The sequence below is a fragment of the Triturus cristatus genome, chromosome 11 (genome assembly GCF_964204655.1).
Source record: "Triturus cristatus chromosome 11, aTriCri1.1, whole genome shotgun sequence".
In the NCBI taxonomy this organism is placed as follows: domain Eukaryota; kingdom Metazoa; phylum Chordata; class Amphibia; order Caudata; family Salamandridae; genus Triturus; species Triturus cristatus.
The window spans coordinates 364,077,392-364,089,121 of NC_140594.1; positions in this window are offsets into that span (position 1 = coordinate 364,077,392).

Consider the following 11,730-nt stretch of genomic DNA (forward strand, 5'->3'; position numbering starts at 1 on the left):
CACATTCCAACTAAGCAACACCCAAACTTATACTTATCTTAGGCAGTAGCGGACGGTGACATTTGAAAGTGGCGGGGCGTAAAATGATTGTCATACTGCACTGTAGTGAGCGAGCATAGCGAGAGACCCCGAACAATCTAAGAAGGGTTCGGGGGGTTCTCCCCTCGAGAAAATTTTGAAAAAAAGTGGAAAAATTGTGCATTTTCAAGCAAATTTGAGAAAGCAGGAAGGTTAATAAAGCAATTGTGAAAGTGAAGTTATTACATTAATAGAGATGTCATATAACATAGGTAGCTGCTTATTCAGTATAACCACAGAGCTTCATAACAGACTTCGAGATATAATGCATTTCTGAGTACCTCACAGATGTTTTTTATTTAACAAATAACTAAACAGGTCGCAAACTAGCGGCATTCAACATATTGTTTACTTTTTGTATCTAAAATCAGCACGTCTGTCTTTAAGAGCAGCAACATTTTCAATAACTTGAATGTTAAAGTCTGGGATTCTTTTCACTAGTTCGCTCTCTATAGAAAGCATTGTCAAAGCATTTAGTCTTTCCTCAAGCATGGTGTTCCTCAGGAATGTCTTAATCCTCTTTAAGGTGTAAAAACATCGTTCTGACTCTGCTGTTGTCATAGGAGTGGTAATGACAATTTTTAGTAAAGCCACTGTCTCTGTAAGTGACGTTTCCATATTAAGTTTATGAATTAAAGCCAGCAAAGCCATGGCACTTTTGGCCTTCCGGTACACAGGCATTGCGTACAGTAAACTCAGTTTTCAGGTCCTCTTTGTTGAGCATAAGATAAGCTTCCACAGCCTCATTCAGAGCATACTCAGGGAAGGATTCATCATATTTTGCAAAGTAGTCACTTTCCAATAATGCGGCACTCACCAAATGTTTTGTGAAAGAAAAACGTTCTTGTGCATGCACAATTACAATGTCACACATCTCCTTTGCATTTTGGACCAGACTGGTGATGTTTTTTCTGCGGTTTGAAATAGTAGAATGCCCTGGCAGTTTGCTGTCTAAGTTGTCAACCTCATCTCTCACTTTGCTTATGCTTTTGACAAACATAGTGGTATATCTTTTCACAGAGACAGTATCTATCTCTTGTGCTTGTAACTGCTTATATAATATGTCGACAGATAACATTATCTCATGAAATAAAAACAGAAAGAACTGAAACTCTCTGTCTTCTAGTGTTCTAGCAAAGCCACGGGCTTCACTGTGAGTTTTGAAATCAAAGGTTTCATTGGCTTCTATGGCGTCAAAACATTTCACAAGGTCCTCCCTATATTGATATATTAGTTTGACTGTACTTATGTTAAAGTTCCAACGAGTTGAGGATCCCCTTGGAACCCTTTTGTCCACAATCTCCTGAAGTGCTTCCGTTCTTTTGGGGGAACGTGAGAAGAATGCTGCCATGCCCCCTACATCCTGAAAGAAAATGTGTGTCTTGCAGATCTTTGATATTGCCTGTTTGCATAATAAGATTAAGTTTGTGGGCATAACAGTGCACATAATGAGCACTAGGGTACACATCTCTAATTTTTTTCTGTACTCCACCAAGGCTTCCACTCATTATGGACGCACCATCATAGCTTTGTGCGATAAGTTTTCTTTTTTGAGGCACCTCTGGAAAAATTAAGCTCAGTTGACGCAGTATAGCTGCAGTAATGGTTTCTGCACTAGAGTCTCTTAAATGTGTGAGACCATAGAACCTCTCCACAACATTATTATCATTGTCCAGGTACCGAAAGACTAATACGGACTGTGTTTTTGTAGCCACATCAGTGGTGTCATCAGCCTGAATAGCCACAAAGTCTGTGTTTTGCAACTCTTGGACAATATGGCTTCTCATAATTTCTGAGTTTTAAACAGAATATTGCCTCAAAAACCATAGATTCAATGTTTACTTTATACCACAGAAGTTTTATTATTTAACTCTGGGTTACCTTATTTTGCAACTTTTTTCAATGCTTTTTTACATTTAAGGTTCCTATTGTCGACTGTCTTTTAAGCGAACCCTGGTTGTTTTCTTTGTAGCAAAGCAACAGCATATACAATATGTACAATACTAACATATATAAAGACATAAACATTACAATAGACATTTTTCACATAAATACACATATATCTTTACAATCAAAATATATTACAGATTCAATCACTTTACAAGAAAATAGTGTTCCTTTAAGAACTCTTATAGTCATACTTTTTTTGATCTAAAATAGGGACATTTTGTTTCTTCGTCCTCAATAACCGCTTGTCCATAGGTCCTATAGGGGTCAGAGACTATTTTTACACTTCTAGTTTGAGCTTATTCTTTCAGCTCAAAGATGCCTCAATTGTTTGGCATGAATTCTAGTCCTTATTAACTCTTGACCTCATATGATGTAGTAGCCAACGCGTTTCGACCTTCACAATATGTGGACCGAAGGTTTTTTTTTAAAAAGAAGGTCTTCATCAGGGCGGACTATTTTTCGTGTAGGACATCTAATACCTGTGTTGAATAAAAACATGATTGTAATGTAAGCTTAGGCTTTCTAGGAGTGTTTTAGAAGCACAATTTTATTGAGCTCTTTTACTCACGTACTTGATATTCCATTCTCCCTTAGATACGGTTGTTCACAACCTATATGTATAGAATCATATGTCATAGTGACTGAAATTTCCACATCTTTTGTTAGGGTTTTATTAAGATATTGGGTCATCAACCACCTACCAGGACTTACTGCAGTGTGTGCTTTTCGTGGCCATGGACACCCTGTCTCTTTTTGTGTTTACCTCCAATGTCTCCCCAATCTAAAAATGGACAAATGGTATAAGGAGACTTGCACTGCTACAGATTATGCTATCTATCTATTAAGACTAGCGTGCATTGTTAGGTGTGTTCTCACTCGGGATATATTCCTATTCTACATATTATGAAGAATGACCACTGTGCATTGTTAAATATGTGCTCACTGGGAATACTTTCATGTTTTCCGTGTTATATGGAGCGACCATTGTGATGTGCCATTCGGGATCTGTTGTTTAACTTTGCACGTTTCATGGGGGAGTTGGCCTCAGCCTCGCTTTCTATTTGCCCTTCATGCCTCTATGCAAATTCCCCTGTGCGTATTTAAGCCTTCACCTCCATGAGTTCCCGTGTGCATGCATCTTTAAAATGACTTAATTTGGGCATGCGTAACACTTTTCGTACCTTGCTCGTAGATTCCTTTACAATCTTGCGTTCTATACGATTCCCGGCATAACTGCTTCCTCGCGTCAGAGTTTCTTCCGTTGGTATCTCTCGACGCTTCCTCCGTTTTTTTGTGTTTTTTTTTTACGCGGCAGCTTCCGGCGACGTGTGACGTCACTGCACTTCGGACGTCTTGTAAGTAAGATGTCTCTTTCGTGGATGCCTGTCCTCTTGTTATTACCAGGCATCCAATTGTCATAGATGGTTCTTTTTTGCATATTAACTGAGATTCAAAGTATTCACCTTGTTCGCAATCGTGCAAGTCCTCTTGATGAATCTCTAAGCATAGTATTGGGGACATGCTTATTACGCATGTATCTTCTCTTAGTCGGGTTACAAAAACTATTCTTCTTCTTTTTTGTAGTGTTTTATCCAAAAGGCTAGTTTATTGCGTTTAGGTCTTCCTTTATTAGTACCGGTTTTCAGAAATGCTTGTGCTACTTTATATCTTCTTTTATTTTTAAGCATATATTGATGGTACCTCGGGCAGTGATATTCACCCTTTGTTTTGAAGTGACGTTTCATTTGATCTGTCCAGCCATCTGACAGACATCTTGCCACTAACCATTCAAGGACATCTTCTCTTTTCAGAATCTTGGGATAGCTGCCTACTTGGTTTCTAGTAATTCTCATAATTTCTAGCATACACTCAAGGAGGAGTTGATTTGTATCGTTTTAGAGGTACCATTAAAGACTGTAGCACTTGCTAAATGTGCTTCCATTTCCTTGGCTATGCTTGCTATTAAATCCACAAGACCTCTGAATATTCCAGGGTTTAGGGAACCTTCTGATTCATCATGGCCTCGCAATGCCAGTTCGAAAGCACCACAGAAACGAATGCAATCAATTATTTTTGATAGTATGTGTCTATTCCTATCAACTGCTTCATTGTGTTTCTGTATTGTTTGGCAGTATGCATCGTTTATGTGCTGCTCAATCGATGTGTCTCCCTACATTCCCAGTCTCGTCAGGTTTTCCATATGCTTTCTTGTGTGTGCATGCTTCTTTATTTTCCAGACAAATGCTTCAAGTCTTTTACTCCTTCTCTTGTCCAAGAAAATTCACCATTAAACAGCAAGCAGGGGAAGCAGAACAGTTTGTTTCTTGACGGACACCCTGTAAGCCAATCCGCTTTTGTGTACCAGGTGTTTGAAAGTGTACGTTTGTAAGATTTTCCTCTGTCCTGGGTAACTTGTTCTAGTTGTAGGTCAGGCCGATCAGGTCCTAATCTCTTTATATGTAGTTTCTCTTCTAGTGGCCATGCATGGAATGACATTGTAATTAGCTGTTCTACTGTATTCATCAAGCCGATGCTGTCCTTACCAATATTTAAGAAACCTGTCAATAGTCAAAGTACAACGTATAAGGTTTGGTGCAATAATATCAAATTTCAGTATAAATACATATATCTTGTGCATTATAGCAATATATCTCCAACAGCTCCCCTTTGGACACCATGACTGCTAAAATACAGCCTTACTGCCTGCTACCTCTGTGTGCCATAGTGGTTGCTGACGGCACTGAAACAGACACTGCTTGAGGGCCTTGAACAAGGCAAGGATTAGAATTGTGCCTTTAACAACCGTTATTGCCCAAAGCACAGGGCTAAGGCTCAGTATTAGTAAATGCCATATTAGTAAATTCCATCCACTGAGGGTACAATGTTCAGAATGTGCACCCACCCCAACCACCATGTAGAGTAACCACATACATAGCCCTAACTCCAATTAAAAAAAATATATCATCAGTTTCCTCACCTTTAATACTGGTGTTTGCTGGGTCATAGCCGGGATGAAAGAGCAGCAAAGGAGGTTGAGGCCTCTTGTTCTTCGTCCAAAAACTGCCCACAAATTCGGTAATGGTTCAGGTTGTCAGGTTTTACCAGGTGCTGAAAATAAAAATATAACAATTTATTTTTGAAACATTAGGGTAATCATACAAAGACTGGGGAGAAAAAACATAACGCTTCAATTTTCACCTTGCAGTTTTCATGCAGCTCTTGGATGACAGTTAATAGCTCACTGTTGTATGTTAGGATTTTAACTTACAAACTGCAAGTAACAAAAGGATCTCTCTGACAAAGGCAGTGACTCACTGACCTATTTACATCATGTGCATTTTGTGATCTGCATCAGGTAGGTACATGTTCTTTGCAGCAGGCACATTAACCTTCTGCCCTACCTTTCCATGAGTCAAAACTTCCACTAGACAAAACTCTGATCTCTCTCTAGGAAAAACATTAACCAGCAACGTTATCATGACATTTTTTTATTGTCTCTCGTCAGGAGGCCGTTTGCTAAAGCGCTTTGAGAAAAAGTGCCGAATAAGGGCCATCATAACTTAATGGAACGCTTGAGTGTGCAAGAATGACAAGCTGAGTGGACATTACTTAATGCCTCGAGTTACCCCAGGTTGTTTCCGGCCAATAACTTAAGTTGAGGAAGTGCTTCGGAGCTGAGTACTTCCCTGCGCTCACACAGCAGGTTGTAACTTGCACAACATGTTTTGTGAGTACTGGTGACAGGGCACGGAACAGAGCTGCATGTATTTCAAATGTTAAAATAATGCTGAGCTCTTCCGTTAATTGGCCTATCTCATCTGGCTTTTAACTTGTTATGCTGCTCATTACCGCAGCCATTTAACTCAATTAGCACCTTCATTACCCAGGAACAGCAATGTCTTCTGATAGCCATTATTGGATTGGGGGCCCTCTGAAAGGTTTGGCTCCCCCCATGTCCCACAAGCGCTGAAAGGGCCTGCGTTACACCCCTAATCCTTGCTAGCACGGCCCACACCCAATGCTTCTCTGATGCTTATGGATATCGGTAATTAGCACGAATTTGAACTGCTACCACATCAAGATCACAAAAGATATTTCTCTTCTTTGTATATTACCTCTTGGTTTGCGGGTACAATTATCATCTTTCCTCCAGTTCTACCCAGGCAGTCAATCGGCTGTTTGTCAAACAGGACAATAGCTCCAAGTCACTAATGGCCCACAGGCTTCTTAGTTTGTTCTGCTGATTTTCCCTGGGCAGGGCAGTAGGTTGTGCGAGCGAGTTCAGTACCTCACTCTGTTCTCTATGTCAGATCTAGCCCATTCCAACACGCCATCCTCTTAAGGTGGGATTGCTAAAACATGGGGAGTGGGATTTAGTACTGAAATAAAATGGATAGAATTGTATTTAAGAAGTCTCCTTCGAAGCCTATTAGACCTGTGCTTCAGGTCTACAGTGCCAAAGCTGTGAGTTCGGCTCTTTACGGTGCTGAACTGTGGGGATACGAGAACCTGTCTTCCTTAACTATCTCGGAAAACAAGTTCTTGCGTAGTATTACCTCTCTCCCCCGGAGCACACCTATAGTTCCCTTAAGATATGACCTTGGTAAGAACTCAATAGCCAATGTAACCAGGCTTCGATCTATTCTTTACTGGCGTCGCCTATGGACCACTCCGGATTTAGCTCAGTATGCGGAGGGTTTTCTTGATATAATGTCTTTGGTGGGCTCCCGGTAGATTGTTTGGCTTAATGAGACCAGAAAATCCCTTGAGGCTCTAGGGATGAGCGATCTCTGGGAGAACCCTTTGGCTGCTACCTTCCCATCTAAAGCACTCTTGAAAGAGAAATACTGGGAGTTGGTAAATGCCAAGGTATTTCACAAAACTAAATCCCTTTCGCTAACTGATGAATTCTTGAGCATCAAAACTGCACCAAGGTTAGAACATTTCTGGGATCTTGTTACCAAAGTGCTAGATAGGAAACTATTTTCCCAGATGCGGGTGGGAGCGTTGCCCTTAAACTCTTTTACAGCCCGGTGGGAGTCCATGAGTAGCAACTCATGTTTTTTCTACAATTCCCAGGTGGAAACTCTAGCACACATGTTTTTTGTTTGCCCTGCCAATGGTGCCCCGAGGCGTGTATGGTTGAGACCTGTTTATAAACTATTGGGTACCAGACGGAGTGTTGAAGCAGTAAGACTCCTTCGTACCTGCACTGACCCGGTAATTGTTGTGGCCGTTGCTAAATTCCTGGTGTGGGCATGGGTTATAAGAATCAAGAGTATTAGCTAGCAAAGTGTTAGCGGCCTTGGATGTTACCCACAATGATTTTCTTTGTATTATATGCATTTTTAAAAATCTGTAAATATTTTAAATAGTATCAATTTTATATTGTCTCTTTGTTAATTTATTTTGTGTATTATGTACCTGTACCTGTTTTGTATAGCTTTTATGACTTCTGTCGAATAAAGCTGTTTTGGATTGGATTGGATAGAATTGTAAGTTTAGTTTGAAAAAACACAACAGCGAAGTTCTTTTATTCCAAAGATATTTCATGAGCTCTGCAATACCCCCGAGTGCGCACCCTTGGTGAGCTCCCTAACACTATAAGCGCTAAGGTTTTAAGCCACCCTGCACATTCTTTTCTTCTCACCGCAGAGCTTATTTTTATTAGAACAATATTATGAGTTTGTTGAGCGATGGCTAGGAGTCTATTCATTTTCTGCCGAAATAATAACCTTTATTTATAAATAAAATACCTATTAGTGAATTGTAAAGTGCAATTTAGGTGTACATGTATCTAAAATAATATATTTCTACAAATATTGCATTTTGATTTTCTCACAGAAACGGCGGAATACACTTTCAGTAGCAGTTCAATCCACAGGTTACAGATTTCTGCACTTCAGTAAAACCGAGTCCCGGATAAAATTGTGTGTAACCACCAGATTAATCCTTCAGCGCAGGCGCACTGTTTACTCAAGCTCCACTAACTAGGGGAACTATCGGCTGTGCGGCCACTGATGAAGTGAAATCCTAATACTTTCATGCATTAATAAGAAAGAGACATCTTTTTCCGTTAACTCAGATACTGAGAATAGCAATTAACACTTTCACTAAAATGTGTTTTGTTCCTAAAAATAATCCACAAATTAAAACAACACACACCAGCTTATATATGCAAAATGAACTCACACTGCAACCATAAAAACTATACCAAGTTGACATATTTGCAATATGATTTTAACAATGACTTTTTAATGCCTGTTGGATTCAGCGTCTCCTTAGGCTGTTTTCAGTTCCAGTTGCACTGTGCGCCTATCAAAGACCTTTACCTTGATAATAGTATAGAATCCATGCCACTTTGTCAGTCAGCAGGTCCAACACACCTTAAACGGCAAAACATGCCCTAAATAAGGAGCGATTAGTGCACCTTTGCAGAACACAAACTGAACGAAATATAAGTTTTGTTTGCATTACCAACGTCAGTTCTGCTCATTTTCGACCTTAGGAAGGACTGTGCCTGAACAGCCCTGTCAGGATTAAACCTGTGATCTTAGCACCGATTGATTTGGACGATTTTATCGCCATAAATCTTTATATTTCTCGAAATTGTGCATAAGTAGTTTTAGGTTTATAGCTGACCCAGGACCGGGAGGAGACACTCTTGTGGCCAAAAAGCGTGGGTAGCTCTTTTAAGCTGGGAGTGGGCTACGCTACCGCTACACCTATGTTTAAGCCTGACCGATCGCCACCACTCAGCAGTTTCTGAGGCATGAACCAGTGGCTTTTACTTGGCTTGTACCTGAGCTAAGATCCAATTGTCTTTTTCATCTTCCCGCTGAGTATACAAATCCCTCCTATTACTCTTCTGCGACTGCAAACCATTGCTTGTGTGCACAGTTGTCACATTGCCTCCTCTATCCAGTGCCTTTCCAGCTCCTACAGTCTTCAAGTACAGCCCTGGCCTGCACACTATAAAGATGGTGACTGAGCGACAAAACACCTAGTCCGCGGACCGCGCTGCGCCAATTGTACACTCCGTGTAGTACACTGCTGCACCGTGACTGGGCCCCACTGAGGCCCAGTGGTGACAGGGACCATGGGGGAGCCTGAGCCCTGGGCCCATCGATCGGGGCCCACGCAACACCTGCTTGGCCATTCCAACTGCTGTGACAGACCACCCCCCGCTTGCAGACCATACGGTGGTGCAGTTCGGGGCCTGTGAGAGGGTGCAGGTCTTACCGTGGGCCCACTGAACAGCGTCATACCCCTTCGATGGCCATATCGGGCACTGGAGCATTCACCCTGCAGCGGAGCGTGCCCTTGTCTGTTGTGGCACTCCAAGGCCGCTGGGTTCGATGCCCCGACCCTTCTCTCCTGTGGTAAGTCGAGGTCCCTCTGCATACTCCATGATATCTGTGACACCCATATCCTTCGGGAAATCTGGTGCCTTCAGCACGCCGATGCCCCGGGATATATACGTCCAATTTGGCCCCTCATCACAGCACGTGGTTCCGAAGAGATTTGTTCCTCTCAGCAGCTGTACTGCCCTAGATTGACCAAATGACTGTCCTCCTATGCACACTTTTGAACCATTCCCCGGTTCATGTCATGCAGACTGTGCCTAATGGCAGCCTGTGGAACGCTGTTAGTGTTTCCCCTGTAATGCTCTACATGATGACGTTTTCGGTGAAGAACTTCGATCCGCCATAGTTGAATACTTCAAACTCCGTGTTGGATCGGTTAAAACGCAGGCTACCGGGGACTTCACAGAGGGTAGCGGCTACCCTCGGTGAAGTCTTAAAGGCTTAGATCTGAAGGATTTGAATCTACAAACACGCTGGCATACTGCGCGATATCCAAAACGGCCTCTCGTGGCTTGAGGCTGCGCGATCTCGATGACACAGACGCACAGCGGCGGGACACTCCACAGCTCTTGCTCCTTGAGGATTTCCGTGAAGCTGAGCGCGAGGAAGATGGAGCCAAGAGCCCCGGCCTGGACGGCCTTCTGGGTTGTTTTATAAAACATAGAAACATCTCCTTGCTCCAAACCTGCTGTCCATGTTCGCTGAAGCACTGGATGTCGGAGCTATGCCCCCTAAAAAGCTGTTATCACCCTCTTTGTAAAACCTGGAAAGGACCACTACACGTGCAGTCTTACAGAACTTTTTCACTGTTAAATGTTATTAATAGGATCTTACCTAAGATACTCAGTCGCAACCCGGCTCTCCTTCCTATTAGAAACAATTATTTTGTCTCTACAATCTGGGTTGTCCTACTCCTCTCATCCTCGCTCAATCTGCTCGCTCTATAGTGACCACACCGTCATCCGCTTCAATCAACACGCATGCACAGACGTCACCCAATGATTACACTGACACTTTTTTTTTTTGTGGGTGAAGAACTGCTGCAGGTTTATTTCATACAACATAGTATGACAATAAAATTGGGTTATCTTACGGGCGATCCAGGGCAAGCAGCCCCTAGCTGCTCCGCCCGCCCGGTGAGCCAGCACACACGGTGGGTCGATGCCCGGCGGTGTGGCACATAATTATTTTCAGATCATCCACTGGGTCACATGATCTGTCTCCTACTCCCGCCCCTTCTGACAGGGGCGGAGCGTGTTGTGGTACACCCCCGGTTGGTCAGGCCCCCCAACCGCCCGAAGGACTAACGGGGCGCCGTCGCGGTCTTCCCAGAACCCCCTTCGGCTCCTGGACCTTGGTTCGGGCACCCTTACTGTGCCGGACAGGGGTACCCTTACTGTACCGCCTGTCGCAGAGGTACCCTTACTGTACCCGTCTGCATCCAGATCGCCCTGTAACTCCGCCACAGCTCTGGGGAGGCTACCGTCGCTGCCAGAGCCCCCCTTCCTCCCTTCGCTGTTTGTAGGTGCCCTGCCCCTGCCAGCCAGCTTTTAGTGGGCTAAATAATGGGTCCTGTTCTGTAACCGTAAATATACGGCATTAATTTGCAACATTACTCAGAAGCCCAGGGCAGACTAACAAAGAATGTCTTTTGGCCCCAATGCCGCTCAGCTTAGACGTGACTGGAGTTCCTAGCTTTCTTAGCGATGCCACTGCAGATCTTCCTAACGTAATTATGGGAAGATCTAGCACCTACATATGGAGCCAGAACTGAACCATAGCTGAATTCGTCAATCCATCGATTCCCTTCATATCCTAGCACTAAGGTGTTAATTTCCACTTTGTCTACAAAGGTGATGTATAGATAGCGTCATGGTTCCTGAATTGCTGCTGCGGGGATTGCATGATTTCTTTAGCAGGACAAAACATTTTAACGTAACTGCTAAATGGACGTATTCTTTTTTCATGACTCCGGATAAAGCCAATATGACTGACTGAGCTGCCGAAGATACATCGCTCAGTTCGAGGACCCAAATTTGTGAACGTTTCCCACCTCCCTGGCTCCAAGGAAAGGCTGGGCGAGAAGAGCAACACCTAAATCTGATTCTCAGGCTGGAAAATATGGCATCGGTAACAAGGCATTGGTGAAATAGGCGCTTATGGACCTGCAATCCCATTAAGATTTTTCAATTGGCCAAATTAGGTGCCACCTGGCTTGGAATTGTGTTTCCAACAGCTACAGCACAATAAGCAGGGTGAAGGTAACGTGTGAGTTAACCACTTCACCTACGTATATAAACACAAGCTGACATCACGGTTACCTAAATTTGCTTCC